Source organism: Salminus brasiliensis, chromosome 3 (genome assembly GCF_030463535.1).
Source record: "Salminus brasiliensis chromosome 3, fSalBra1.hap2, whole genome shotgun sequence".
Lineage (NCBI taxonomy): Eukaryota > Metazoa > Chordata > Actinopteri > Characiformes > Bryconidae > Salminus > Salminus brasiliensis.
The window spans coordinates 28459312-28475009 of record NC_132880.1 but is presented as its reverse complement, the minus strand read 5'-3'; the positions used below and the strand labels follow the sequence as shown (position 1 = coordinate 28475009).

General features: G+C 40.6%; 1 protein-coding gene across 1 annotated transcript in view; it reads left to right on the top strand.

Moving 5' to 3' along the window:
* The first annotated feature begins 361 nt into the window (after positions 1-361).
* The window catches only part of rims3 (regulating synaptic membrane exocytosis 3), an 89714-nt gene continuing 74377 nt past the window's right edge, over positions 362-15698 (top strand). Inside the window, exon 1 of the mRNA XM_072675826.1 lies at positions 362-577. The gene's annotated coding sequence lies outside the window, so the exon portion shown is untranslated. The remainder of the gene's footprint in view (positions 578-15698) is intronic.

Genomic DNA, 15698 nt, shown 5'->3' with positions numbered 1-15698 from the left:
TGGAACTACTCATGTAACTACTAGCCTTCTGTGCCGTCAATCATTCTCCCATTGGTCTGCTGAGCAGTGATTAGCTTGTAGTTCTCACATTACTGGCTTTTTTTTTCCTCTACCCAATTTAACAAGCCGCGTTTTCTCGAAAAGCCCGCCCTCTTTGCGCGGATTGGCTAGTACTATAATAGCTCCCTCCATGGACTGTAATTGGCTGGTAGTTCACGTTTTCCGAACAGGCCACGCCCTCTGTAGTAGTATTGGCTAAGCGCAGGGTTCTAGAACGGCGGACTGCTTGTAAATAACGCCTAACAGCCAATTAAAGCGGAGGTGGGCGGGGCTTGGCGGAATACGGGTGGGGGGAAAACAAACCCGCCCTCCTCGCAGCACCTTCACTGCTGTCCGTCGCTCACCGCTGTGGATGCAGCTGAGGGGATCGTTCGCCACCCAGGAGCTTCAGAGCAGCTGAACGACGACTAAAATAACAACTACAAAATAATGTCAAAGCCAACGATACGGCACACGCACAGCTTCATCTGACAACTCCCAGCCTTCCCGAGTCTCAGCCACAGCCTCCTGTTCACCGGTGAGTGTGAGTGTGAATGTGAGTGCGCGCGCTCAGATGTTTTTGAGGAGGAGTGCCTCAATCCAAATTTTGCAGTATTAGTGTATCATGCTAATGTAAAAAAATCATCTGCACCTCATTACTGCACTACACGCCTTCATCTCACCGCACTGTCGCTGTAGCACCCCTGCAGAAATGGACCAGGGCTTGGCTGCAGTCAACTGCCTAAATAAGCCATGCATTTTCTAGCACTGGGTTGGTTCAGGGGATGCTAGCATTGCACAGCACTCTGGCACTTCTCGCAGCGTGGTGCAGGCTTGGTGTTTTTCCACACATCTGACCGGGTTCCTCTCTCGGTTCTCCTGATCCGGACTTCATTCTTACGTAGTTCTGAAGCGCATTAAGGAGAGACAGGAGCCACATGTTGTTTCCTGTGGATCATAATGAACTCAGTTGGCCTGTCCAGTCGTCCATTAGTCATGCCAAGGTCTTCAGCTCTAAGCCTTTGCATGTTCATTATAGGTGCACTGGTGCAGTAGCTTACTGAGGAAGAGGGGCTTGCTTGGGAATTACAGATGGCACAGCACCACTTTTCTGTCATTGAACTTTATGTATCGGCTGATACTGATCTGACATTTTTCTTGTAAAACTACTGTGCTCTAAAATGACCTGTGTTTATTAAACTTTATTTAATTCCTGATCCAGCTACTGATACCGACACCACCTTTCTATATAAAATTAATAAATTCATTGTAGTTAGGCCATAAGGCTACTGTTTTTAGCTGCACTCCAAAAAAAAACCTGAAGAAGCTACAAAGAGTTCTTTGAGGTATGTCAGAGAAGATCCACTTTTGCAAAAGAGATGTGAGTGTGTGTTAAGCAGTGTGGGAATCCACATTAGCAACCGTTAGACTGTTAGAGATGATGTCCTACATACTGTCATTGTTATGCAAAAACATCCCACATCTCCAAAAGTGTCAACTTGACACTTTACAACTTTCAGTGGATGTCAGTGTAAAATGATTTTAGTCAAATGTTTAAGTAATTTTGGAGCATTTCTATTCTAGTAATCCATTTAGCATAAATTTCTTGTAATAATAATCTAAAGAACAACTGGCAGATTCAGGTGACGTTCAAAAAAGGACAGAAATTGAGATACAAGGTTTTTGCATGGCAGTGATGATATGTTCCTTCTAAAATAATAAAAAAAAACCCTGACCCGATATAATAAACATAAACAGTCTGTTTTCTCATTGGCTGCTCTGTATTGGGCCTTATTTCAAAAGAAGCCTAGGTTAGCCCAGGTCTAATTCACATTAGAGTGAATGGGTGGGAGTATGTGGCATCATGCTTGCTGTTTACCTCTGCTTGTGTATAGATAATAAATATATGTGCATACACAAATACTTGTCTGGAGGATTAAAAAGATGTCCAACATACCTAGAGGGGTATAAAGCCCCTCAGCATTGAACTGTGTTCTCTGTAATGATGGTTGGTGCTTCATCCAGTACGTTTAGGACGAGTTTGGGGATGAGGTAGGGTGGTGATCATCCAACATCCTGACCTCTCTAATGCTCTCAGTGCTGAATGCAATCAAATCCTCACAGCTGTTCTTCAACATCTAGTAGAAAGGCTTGCCTTGATAGTAGAGACAGTTACTTCAGCAAAAGCAGGATTAACGCTTTTCAGTACACTTGTTTTTGGAAGAAACAATGAATGAGCAGGTGTCCTAATACTTTTGTCAGGTAGCGTATGTAAATATGTTTTTGTGACATCACACTAGTTCATTGGGAAATGAGTAAAACTTGATATTTGATGATGTTCACACCCTAAATCAAAGCTCTTTAAAACATTTAAGTGAGATTTGTTATTTTTGACATGGATTGCGGTTTGAGGTTTAAAGAGGTTCCTCGTCTAAAGAAGCAAACTTCAGACACCAAACATGTCTTAACTGACCACATTTTAGGATAAGATGGATCACGGCAACACAACAACCACACTACTCCTTTGACTACAGGAAGGGAGGAAGCCTGTTTGTTAGCACATCCAGTTAGCCTCTTCCAGAAAGCTGTTGGTGGCTACTAGGGTGGTTTTACTGTGATTCCGTTGAAGCTTTAACGCAGCATGATGCTTGTCAGGACGATGGAGCGTTAAACACTACTTATACCTCCACACATCTCTTTCACGCCCTTCACTGCTTTAACTACGCCATCCGTTTTCTAAAACCTGGGGAAAGGAAATGAAAGAGTGGGATTTATGGAGCGGATCGCCACCGCCAGACTGTTAGCCACTAAAATACTGATAGTGGGTCAAAGGCAACTGAAGGTTTAATGGGGCAAGGAAGCCTTCGGGTCAGGTAGCGTCTTATGAATCGGCCGCCTGAAGGCTGCACAGCTCGCTGTCGTTCAGGACCATTACAGTGGGTGCAGGAGCTTGGCACAGTGGCTCTCTCTGCCATCCAAAGATAAAATTGGCATAGTTTCCCCCCTTACACCTCAATGTAGTCGATCAGCTTGCTAGATTTTAAGTCTTGCAATGGAGCTACGAGGCTAAAGGAATTTAAATACCCCTAACTGCATCACACACTCCCCTCAAACTGTGTGGAGCTGGTAATTCATCTCTGATAGACTTGCTTATGTGGTTTCTGACACTGTTTAAGTCTCTATACACGTGAACTAAAGTACGTTGTTTCGTTAAAAACAATAGGAGTCATCTTCAGGTGTAAAGTATGTCCGCACGTTTATCCATGTATGTAGATAACTGCGTCATAGAGCGCCAAAACCACATGAGCTAGTCTGTTAGAGATGCCTCAGCTTCATGTGGTTTGCATGAGGTGGCTGTAGCGGGTGTATAATTACATATGCTTATGTTAATATGTCAGTAATGTAACATGTGACCAAAATGCCTCCATATTTATGCTTTAGGGTACTACTGAGTATGTCTGCCATTTTCCTCAAAGAGTCCAAATCCTACAGAGTTAAATCTTACACCCCGCCAACAGTCTATTTTCATGCCTTCCGCCTGCATTGATAAATAGCAACGCTGCTTATCAATAAATCTAAGCTGAAGGGCGTGGTGGTCTTGAAATGGGGTGTGTTCAGGTCAATTTCTGGTGTAGGTGACTGAAAACAACCTAGGCAGACGTCAACAGTCAGACAGATTGTAAAGTGTTAGGGGCCTATCTTACACCCTGCATGAAGCTCATTGCAATCTTACACCCCGCCAACAGTGTATGTTCGCGCCTTCCGCCTGTGTCGTTTAAATAGCAACAGTGCTTGCGAATATATCTACGCTGATGGGTATAGTGGTCTCCAAATGAGGTGTGTTCACGTACATTTCTGGGTATTACTATCTTGGTAACAGAAAACACGGGTGCACCACTGACTGAAAACACCCTAGGCAGATGTCAACAGTCAGACGTTCATTGCCATCTTGTCAACACAAGCACGTGCCCAACGCACCTACACCGTAACTTTGCGCCATCCGCCAAAGTCAGACCGCACCTGGTTCGTAAAGGGAATGGCAAGTGACGCACATGTTTTATTGCATTATTGCATGTTAATTTCATTTGATGTAATACGTTTTTATAATATAGCAAAAATTAGGAGTGGCTAAAATTTACGCTTTAGGGCACTACTGATTATTGTTTCGAATCGTAAAGTATTAGAGTTAGTACGTTATTTTTAGAGCGCTACAATCTCCCACAATGCACAGCATTGTAGCTCACTGCATCAGCTGAATGTTGACCAAAATGCATTGCGAGTCTCTTGTTACTAAGCAACAGACAGCAGAACAAGCTGGAGTCAATGGCCTTTGCTCATATTCAAGATTCATGATTCAAGAGTTTTATTGTCATATGCACAGCCGAAACAGACAGTTACGCTGTACAATGAAATTCTTACTTTGCTGTCCCTCCATTCACCAATAGATAAAGATAACAAAAAAGAAATTAATAATAAAAATAAAAAATAAAAAATATATACAAAATAAATAAAGTATAATAATATAAGTTGAAGTAAAAAAAAATATAGCTAAGCAAGTGATTTCCATGGATGTCAGTAATAAGAGGCTTATGTTTCTAAGCGACATAACGATCAGAGATGACTCCATTAACAGCTCAGTGCTTTTACTGATTCAGAATTCAGCTCCTGTGTGTACAGTGCTTTAAACGCAGCTCGGCCACTCAGGTGACCAGTTCGCTTGGTGATGATGAGGAAGTGTCCGAATTCACTCGTTAACGAAATCGTCCCGGCTTCATATACTGATGAGTAGTGTTGCACCGATCGGCATTTACACACAGTATCGGTATTGGCAATAGAGAGCACCGATACCATGAAGCTTACTGACGTTTTTTTTTTTTTAACGTAGAACGTTTTTGTTTACATACTTTGTTATGAAACCAAGCGTTAAAACAACCAGTAAAAGCCAGTCATGAATAGTTATTACCATTAAACCGACATTTAATGGAACATCAGCACTTTTTGTTTCCTGTGGTGTTTTTTGGTCCTGAAACCCAAAGCTTAGTAAGTTTGAGCAGCTTATTTAAAAGCCACACATTAAAGTTTAGTACATTGTTACATAGAGACATGTACTGGAATGGGAAATTGCTGTGTACGCACTTTTTGTTTCCTAAATTCTGAATTTTAAACACCAATTAAAATAAGCTGTTTGGTCGAGCTTAGCAAAATTATGCTTCCCTACCTGCACGTCTTTCTGCATTGTGGCCATCACAAATTTTTCATAGCTTTGACACTTTTCAAATGTGCTGTTACTCAACCAGTGAATGCTGTTCTTTCAAGCTTATTCTTATTTGCCATAAGATAAAAAAATTGGCATAAAAAATTAAAATCAATAATAAAATAATAATAATAATAATAATTAATAATAATAATAAAAATTTGTTGGTATTGGTACTTGATATTGGCAGATAATTGAAAATCTAGTATCGATATCGGAAAAGAAACGGTGGTATCGGTACATCCCTACTAATGAGATGATGATAAATAAAACTAGCTAATATGCTATGCTTTTTTTACGTAGAACATTTTTATTTACATACTTTGTTATGAAACCAGACATTAAAACAACAAGTAAAAGCCAGTCATAAAATACTAAATATAAAATACTACATATAATAGACAGCACATGAACAGTCAGTTCTTAAAGGTGATGTGTTCAAAATGGGAAGAAGCCAGACACTAGATGACTGGGTCAGAGCATCTCCAAAACACAAGGAATTACTTGTTAATTAAATGTTATGTAGTAAACACTCTAAAAAATGCTGAAGTACTTACCTCAAGCAAAGGGCAGAAGTTGTGTGCGAGGAAATATCAGAAACTGCTTTAGGTGCCTGAGAGAAACACTTCTAAACACAGACAAACACCCCACACACCGAATAAGCAGAAAAAGGCTGAGCATTGAGAGTTTATTTTGCCGGTCACACATATTTCCTGAGGTGGCCTGTGTTTGCCATGTAACTCACAGCCCACACATGCTCTGAGAAGCAGGGTGATGCTGATTCTCTGAAATATTTAACAGAACTGAAGAGGCTCCTACAAGTGGGAGTAAGCTGACAAATGAAATTGCTCCGACCCTTTGGGAAAGGCCAGCGTCTGTCCTCAATGTTTCTTCCGCATCCAGCTGCCAGTGCAGTGGTGGCCCCGCCTGAGACCTAAACTGATCAAGGATAGAAAACTCAGTTAGCCTCGAACATCGTTGTTCTTTGCTGAACATGGATGTGCTGTGATTTAATCTGAGACGAGACTGTGTCCAGAAATTCTGACCTTTACCTGTTACCTCTTTACAGCTACAATCAGATTCCTTGGCTTGTGGATCCTTTCTGTGTCTGTCTTGTTATTAGGTTATTGCTGTGTAATGTTGTTCTCATGTGAGGTGTTTCAAGAGGCAGGATTCCTCAGTTAAGCAGATAACGCAAAATTCAAAGTCGGTAGGAGAAAAGATAAGGGACAGTGGACAGTCCACTTTTCTAAGAAACGCTGCTTTGTGAATCCCCCTAGTTTTCTCTGCCAAGCTCTGTGTAAGATCTAGACATTTTTTAACTGTAGTGACTGCATGAGCACTACAGTTGAACACTACATGAGCAAAAGTAGGTAAACATTTGTACATCATATCCACATGTTCATGTTGAACACCTCCTTTGAGAACTATGGCTATTTAACTCCTTCAAGCACCTAGAAAGTGTGTTAAGGGGTTAAGGAACATTTCACCAGTTTTCATAATAGTCACTGAATGATTAAATTTGCAAAGTAATACAGAGTGGTTTGGTGTAAAATTAGTTCTTGAGAAACTAGAATTGGGGCCTTTACCACTTCACAGCTGACCTAGATGCTTCCACTTCACACTAATAGCACTTACAGCTGACTAGGGCAGCTCTATCAGGGAATGAATTTCACCAACTGAGGTGCCATGTTGAAAGTCGCTAAAATAGCTGAACACGTGATCAAAAGGGGTGTCCACATACATTTGGCCATGTAGTACAAGTGCAATATTGCTAAATAATAAGAAATGCAATTTACAGGTTTAATGAGGTTTTACATATAGCCAGCAACAACATTAATAGGTTATTACATATTAGGACATTATTAAACATAGGGTAGACATGGGAAGGATGCCAATTGTCTCGCTTTCTCTCTCTCTCTCTCTCTCTCTCTCTCTCTCTATGTGTGTGTGTGTGTGTGTACTGTCCTTTGATCTGCTTTTCTCGTATCACAGTTTAGATTGAGCTGAAGTGCTTTTGGTTTGGAGTAGTGGACCTCTCTGTTCCAGATGAATTGCTCAGCCTCTCTGAATGATAATAATCATAAGACCCGCACTCATACGCCTTTGAAATGAAAATCAAATGAAAATAAAATGCTGCAAGGTTTTATCATAGTAATAAGTTTGCTTTGGGCCTTTCTGTGGCTCAAGTGCCTGTAAGTGGAGGTGATACAACAACTGGCCAAAGAGGCCATTTAAAGGGAGCTCCAGCGTGTTGCTGCTTTGTAAACCTTCATACAGACTTTACGTCCTGTCGTAACACAAACTTCACAAAAACAAGGTCCTTCGCAGTGACCCATGTCCACTAGGCACAGGCAGCTACTTGGAAAACTGTGTCAAGCAGTCCCTGGTAAAGCAAGGGCTGCATTCTTACAATAACACTGACGGGGGCAGAGGAAGCTGGCTGTGTCGTACCCTACAGCCTATTGTACAATACACCCTTGCCATTTTGCCTTTTGGCATGCTGTGTGGTTTGTGAAATGGTCATGGCTAATGGTCAGAAGGCCTGTCACTCTAAACTCAGTGGACTAATACATACTGGTTCTAAGACTAACCCACATAGAAAAGAAAAAATGCATCAGCCCAATCCACGGACATGTGAACAGCACATTACAGTGAGTAGTGTCAGGAATCGTTCCATTGACCAGAATTAGGAACTTGTAAGAAAACAGTATCTAGTCAAATTGAGAATTTTCATGGCCTATAATTAAGAGGCACCATTATGTAAGTACAGGGTTTACCAAAAGCTCATATAAGGGAGGTCTGCACACTTGGCAGCCATGTCACACGAGACCAGACTTCTATCTGAATGAGGAGAGACCAGAATATTCAAAACAAGGTCAAATCCAAGGTTTCAAAATCATATTTTAAACCACTGATAAAATCTGACTTTAAACCCCAGCTACTGTGCTTGCACCAATCTCCACATTGAGTGTGTGTGTTTAGAGGGCGTATCCAGCAAGCTGATTGGCGCTTTTTGTTGAAAGGCAGGGCTTTATCTGTAAACAGACGCCGCGTTGAATGTTACAAGAAGTCACATTTTCATGTCAGTCAGTGCCCGGCCTCTTCATTTATAACGTCTCTGGGTTGACCTTAAAATGCAATCCACTGGTAGCATTTAAGAACATGTTAGAAAACGTCAGACAGATGTAACCCAAGATTTTTTTTTCAATTTGTTCCAAACTGAGGGGAAGAGAAAAGTGTGGAGAGGGAAAGAAAGGGCTCATGATCTGATCTGCCATGTTATCTGTCAAACATGGCGGAGGCACTGTTATGACATGGGCAGGTATGGATGCCAATGGAACTGGGTCAGTGGTATTTACTGATGATATGACTGCTAATAAAAGTTAATGGCCAGAAGTCCCGTCACTCCAAAATCAGTGGTCTAATACATGTTTAAGTGAATGCCTGCTTCCAAGACTAACCCACTTGTAAAGAAAAGCCCAATCCATAGACAGTAATAAAATCAAAGGCCAAATGTGTATAATGTGACTGGAGAGTGATGAGGGTGTTTAACATATTTTACAGTTCTGGACTACAAAATCTTTAAAAGAATCAGTTCAGTTCACTCAGAAGATCTCAAAAAGAACGACTCATCAGGACTGTGTAAGAGTCGTCCACTCCCAGAAGTAGTTCAGCGGTGAATGAAGTTGCTCCGTCAGCCTCCGGCTTCCCGATGGACCAGCCTAAATCCGGGGTAGGTGAAAGGGTCTCCATTAGTCACTGGAGAAAATGGGCCAGGCTATTTGTCACTGCCCTGTTAACCCAGTTCCTCTCACACAGACGTCTTAATATGGCCTGTGCTGACTACACCATCTCCTTATCCCTCAATTGACAGTGACGGAGATAAGATGAATGAAATGACCTTTTTAGAACGACTTTGACAGAAATGTGTCCTTGGCTGTGTGTGATAGAGCCCCGCTCTGTTTAACAGGGTGGTCTGTTTCAGTAAAGGGAGAGGACTGCGGCAGGGTCGTGCCATGAAAAGGCGGCATGACTCACTGATATCACCCACTAAATTTGCATTTTGAACAAGTGCTATCTTCAAGATAACATGTCATTCAACAGCTTTAATGCAGAAAAGTTTTTACTGCTTTTGTGATGGCCAGGAAAGACTTTATTCAGCGAGAGTGTCAGATTTACACAATTTCCACTGTACCTAACACCTAGACTAATACCCCACCAAATAGCATTGTGCTAAATGCATGCATAAGTCATCACTCACTTTTTTGGGTTCAGTAGTCTTAGACTAGCGGCCACTGAAAACACAGATTTCTCTGGAGTGTTTGCCCACAGAAGCATCTAAAATGTGGGATTATTTTGGACAGAGACTCAACAGTGTGGTGCTCTGTTAGCTTTGCAAAGTGGAGATGCTTTATCACAGTTACACCATTGCTATGCACAAGCACTTGAAGCACAAGCAACCTTAATAAGGTTGCTTGTACAGTACAAGGAAACACTGTTAGGCTAGGTGTCCGGTGCAGAATACATAGGACACGCTACAATAAATAGGAATCAGTAAATATGCACTGCAGGGCATTTTTCTGCAACAACAAGTAGTGTCTGCACCACTGCTGTCATGGTAACATAACGCTGCACCATGCATTATCCAGCGCTGTTATTCGGCCGTATTCTATTTTACTGTTTACTTTAATGGCCGTGTACGAGTAAGAAAATAGCTTAAGCTAACATTATAGCCTGTTGCTACAGCCTGTAAATGGTTTAGATTTCTTTATTTTTTCCTTGCACTACATTGATGCAAAATTACATTTGCAAGTGACTAAATATATATATTACCCCGATGATTACATAATTCCAACTTTTGTCAAGCATTTTTAGGTTTGAAGAAAAAAAAAAGATTTTTTTTTTGCACATTTATGCCCTGAAGTGCATACTATGTGTTTTAAAGAGAGGATGATAAAAAAAAATATTGAAATATTTTTTATTAGTAATATTATGGTTACATTATATTAATTGAGCATACACACAAACCCCTTTAGAATAAACAATACATTATTTGTACAAATATTTTTTAGATTAGTTAATAAATTATTAATTGATAAATTATGGGATATTTACCAGCATGGCAATTTGGACATGATTAATATAAGCTGGGGTTGTTTTTATGGCTCGTTTTAGAGAGGGTAAAAGGTGCAGGTGTCTTTACTGAGCGCTCTGTCGGCAAACATTATTGACACATTTGAACTAATGTCAATGAGATACACCCGTAATATTTCAATTACCCCCCCCCCCCATGTAAAACTAAAAGGGCTTTGGTTGGAACCTTTCTAAAGCACCATTTGTGTACCATTTTAGCATAATAACAAAAAACATATTGGCTCAAAAGAACCAAACTGCTGTTGTCTAAGTTCTATAGAGAAAATTAATTTATAATTTTAAATGATTAATCTCAAATATGTGCATAATAGTATTTATAAGTGTAGTGTTCTTTTAATTTTCCTACTATTGTAGGAATTGCCTGTTTTCATAGTTTTAGAAAAAAACAGGAATGTATAAGTGGCTTGTTCTTTACTTTGATTGTTTAATTGAGTTACTAATAATCAGTATTGTGACAGTTGTCAAATCGTTTGGGCCTGAGTGTGTGTGTATGTGTGTCAGAAAGCACAGTTGATATGAATAGTTTCGAAACAAGTATTGCACTGTTCAGTATTGATATGTATAAAAATATTGATATTTTGGACAGAATTTTGAAAGATTATCACTTTCATAGAGCAGGGGTCCTAATCCTGGTCCTGGAGATCTACCCTGTTAAGTTCTTCATGTCTTCTTATGTTATTTTTTTTTTTTCTTTTACTAATTACTAATTATGTAAAGCTGCTTTGTGACAACAGTTGTAAAAAGCGCTATACTAATAAACTTGACTTGACTTGACTTAAGGTCTGATCCAGCACACCTGGCTAATATTCAGACTGAAGTCCTTCATTACCTGGAACAGGGGTTTTGGATTACGGTTTGAGCTGAACTCTGCAGAGTGGTAGGTTTTCAGGACTAGAATTGAGCACCACTGTCATGCAGTGTCAGAAACAACATAAAAAAGTCTATTAGAGATTACTGAATTACTCCACACGTTTTAAAGAGACTGTGTGGTGATTTGGGCATGCAGTTATCACCATGCTACTTGGATGGGTATAACCTCCCATTGCTTGTTAGCTACTCGTAGCTTAAATAAAAATAAAAAAAACTAAAGAAGCAAACTTCAGACACCAAACATGTCTAGGCTGATTGACTACGTTTAAAGTGAGGAAGGAAAGCTATAGCTTTAATTGGAATCGTCTGACATCTGAATACGTTTCATTAGAGAGAGGTTAGGAGACTGTCTGAACAGGCAGATGGTGGCTTCAAGTGCCACATCTCTGGGTCCTGAGTGTGAGGCCTTTCTTTCTGTGAAGGACACACACACACTGACACCCAAAACGCTGCACAGGAACGGCACCTTATTTCCCCTTTAGCCTTATTGCGAAAAGAGGTCTTCATAAAGAAAGGAGCAGCACTCACTCTACGTCATAGAAGGACTTTTTTTATGTAATTATAAACATGGCCTTACTGCCTGTGATTACACACAAACACAAAGTGAGAGCAGGTGCATCTGGGCTTTCTCAGCTGTGAGTGTCATGGCAAGAGCGGAGCAGCAGTAATCCTACACACACACACACACACACACACACACACACACACACACACACACATCCTCAGTACTCAGCATGTTTGATGTTGTGATAGATCCAAGTCTATGCTGGGTTTATATGTACAGTTGTGGTCAGACATTCATATAAACTCATCATGGACGTGAATTTGGTGATTCCCAATTCTACATACAGTGTCAGATCCATAAATACAGCTCACATAATCTTTGGTAAAGTTTCCCAAGCGTCTGGCAGAACTCTGATTGGAAATACACCACACTTCTTGGCAGAATTAGGAGAGTTCAATTAAATCATTTTTCATCATCAATTAAAATTTTTCGGTTTTCTGGCACCGACATGACTTTTAAGCAAAGTCTACATATTTTCAGTAATGTTGAGATCAAAACTTTGGGAAGGCAATTAAACAAATCCATTTGATAGGGCTATGCTGAAGAATTCTGAGGTGGTCCTCCTTCTCCATTCTTCCATCCATCTTGTCCAGTGTACCATGCCCCAGTGCATGATACTACCACCACCATGCTTAACATTTGGGACAGTGTTGTTGGGGTTAAAAGCCTCACTTTTACCAAAAGACCTCAATCGTTGTCTCATCTAATCATAGAACTGTCCTCCAGAAGGCTTTTTAGTCTATGTGGTTGGCTGCAAACCTGTTCTTGAACGTGACGTTTTTGGTGTAGGGGCTTTTTTCTTGGACGGCAGCCTCTCAGTCCATGGCTATGTAAAGCTTGCTTGAGTCTAGACAGTGACGCTGTCATGGCAGTCCTGTGTGGTTCTTGCGTTGTTCCTGTGCAGTGCTGTGGAGGGCCATTATTAACGCTTTATCAATGCATATGCAGATAGGTGGTTGAAATAGACAATTTACCTGTGGGTAAAATGCAGTCATACTTAACACAAGGCCCACATTACACAACAATACGTGAAAGTTTGCCCTATACTGAGAGATAATGGAACGGTTAGGTTCATGGAGATGGTGTGCTAATATCTTCCTCTAAAGCATTCTCTGTTTCTAAAAGTGTTTTATTGCGATTATTAAACATAATAGGAGCAAAATGTCAGCCAATAAAGCTCCACTTTGGGTTAATCTGCTAATAATGCATTGTTTCAGAGCTCAGCAGGATCATCCATGTGTTTTCTTTAGGAACTTGAGATAAGCATTGTCATTTTTCTTGGGCAGCACTGGCTTCCACCATGCTATTCTGCCGTGGATCCCATTCTCACTCAGTGGTTTTCTGATGATTCAGTCATTGATACAAGCCTTAGCTAAAGCAATAGAGGCTTACAGTCCTTTAGATGGTGTTCCTGGGTTTTTTCTTTTTGCAGTTTGATTTTGAGAGGTTGTCCACTCCTCAAAAGTCTGATTGCTGGTCTAAACTTTCTCCATTTGGACAATGTGGCTCTGATTGTAGTTCAGTGAAACCCTAAAAATTGCTTCGTAACCTTTTCAGTCTGATAGCTGTTCACAGTGTTTTTCTGAGTTCTGCAATGGTCTCCTTTTTTACAGTTTTATGATGTGCCTCACTGAACAACCTGTGCACTGCCAAGTTCACTGATTGCAGGCCCAAGCAAAGCTAGTCGCTTTATAAAGCACTCACAGTGATCACTGATCCTAATGATCAATTAACTCCTAATTAGGATGGGGAAAACATGTTTTACACCTGAAGATTAAAATAAGTACCATGTATGTGTATGTCAGTGTGTCAGTGTGTGTCAGCAGCTATACCGGTGTTGTTCACTGACAGCTGAGCACATCGTCCACCGAGAAAAAAATACTTGAGATGAGAAAATTAGGACTGCATGTGTAGAAGACCACAAATTCTTAGCAATCTACTATTGTAGTATTACCTCATTAGTTAAAGACACAGCCTCTGTTTCTCATTCAAAATGAAGACATATCGATTTGCGTTGTATGTTTTGTATATTTGCCTAAACAGTCAAGCCTGCACCCTAGGACTAGGCAGTTAATCGAAAATGAATCAAACCTGACATTCATTGTGTTTAGTACTTTCCCCATGTTCATGTACTGTCCCCTTAACAACATACCACAGAGTGTGTATTCACTTGACTGCACCCCGTCTAGTCCCTGATATGGAAGCAACCTGAAGAAGACCTCAAACACAGAGGCAACTGAGCAGCTTGAGCAGCTTATATAATGGTTCATTAATGGAAATCGAGGTAAAATGTTCAATTAATGGTCATATTGATTTGAGGTCATATTGCCCAGCACTAGTACACCCCTAACGTTTCTTTAACAGTTTCTTCATGACATAAACCACTGGTACACATGTTTTGAGGCAAAAATGTGATGATTTTGGCAGCATCTCTGAAGACTTTTAGGTAAGGGAACGTCTCGTGCCTGAAGTGTGGCCCATGAGCCGAAGTTAACCCATGAGAATGTTCGAATTGGCCCACCAGAGAGTCACCCTAGCCCCTCCCTTTAAACAATGAGAAAACAAACATATATAACATGTTCAAATATGTATTTTAGTAACATGTGGAATGGTTGAAAACCATGTGATGACAAAAACAGAAATGTGTTTACATATGTGTGATAATACATATTTTCATTTTAATTGGTTCTCAGCCCACCATAAACGTTGCATTTTGCCCCCCCAAGACAAAATGTTTCAGCACCCTTGCTCTAGAAGAACCACAGCACTGAGCTGCTAATGAATAAATAAATAAATAAATGAATAAATAAATAATAAGGGCATTTAAATGAGAGTGGCCCGGAGATCTTAGAGTGCAGGCAAGCTTCATTATAATGGGCATGTTGCAGAGGATGTAAGCATCTTACTGACCCCTGGACTGGACTCTGCAACGCATGCACTGAGTATTGCAGTACCGAGTATATGAGGCAGCTCATTAGACAGTGAGAACACACTCCCTTCTTTTTTCTCCTTCCTTCTCCATCGCGTGACGTCTCCGTCTCTGTCTCTTTCACTCCATCTTCATTCTTCCCAGCTCTTCCTCGGCCTATTTTTCCTCATCTTCTGCGTCAGTAATAGAATTATTCCCCCACTCGTCTCTTCTTTCCCTTCCAGTTCTTTCTCTGTTGTTCTTGTTTTCTCCTCCTTTTACTGGTTTGCTGCTGAGAGATGGAGAGAACTCTCTCTTGGGACCGCGAGAGCATTCCGGATCCGGTAGAAGAAAAAACAAATCCATTTTAGAGCTGACACCAGTGGAGTCCCTCACTGCCTTTCTCTTTCTTTTCTTCTCTTTTCCCCCTCCCTCTTTCTTTCACATCTTGCTCACTCATTCTGCCTTTTCCAGAGGAGGGTGTTTTGGTTACTCAGTGTGTGCTCAACTCTTTTAAGCCATAAGCTCATCATTATTAATGACCCCTGTGAAATGTGCATAATTTAAAAGAGCTAGTACTTTAGCTTTTGATGAGGTTCTTTTCTTAGGGAATCGGGACGAGTGGGTTTCTAGGAACCTATAGGACCTGGTCATTATTTCTGGTAAACTGGAAGATGATTATATTGGGCGGATGTGAATGCGAAGGTGTGCTTTATGCCTAATTGGTTCTTTAATCAGCCGGTAGAGTCTCACTTTTCTGATCGACCTTCTTTTCTTTTCTGCTGATGCTTTCTCAGTGTAGAGAGGATGGAGGCCAAATTTGACCATATACATCCAGTAAACGGTGAAAAGATTGTTCCAAAGAATCCATTGTTTGGTGATTAGGGAAGTGCTTAAGATGGATA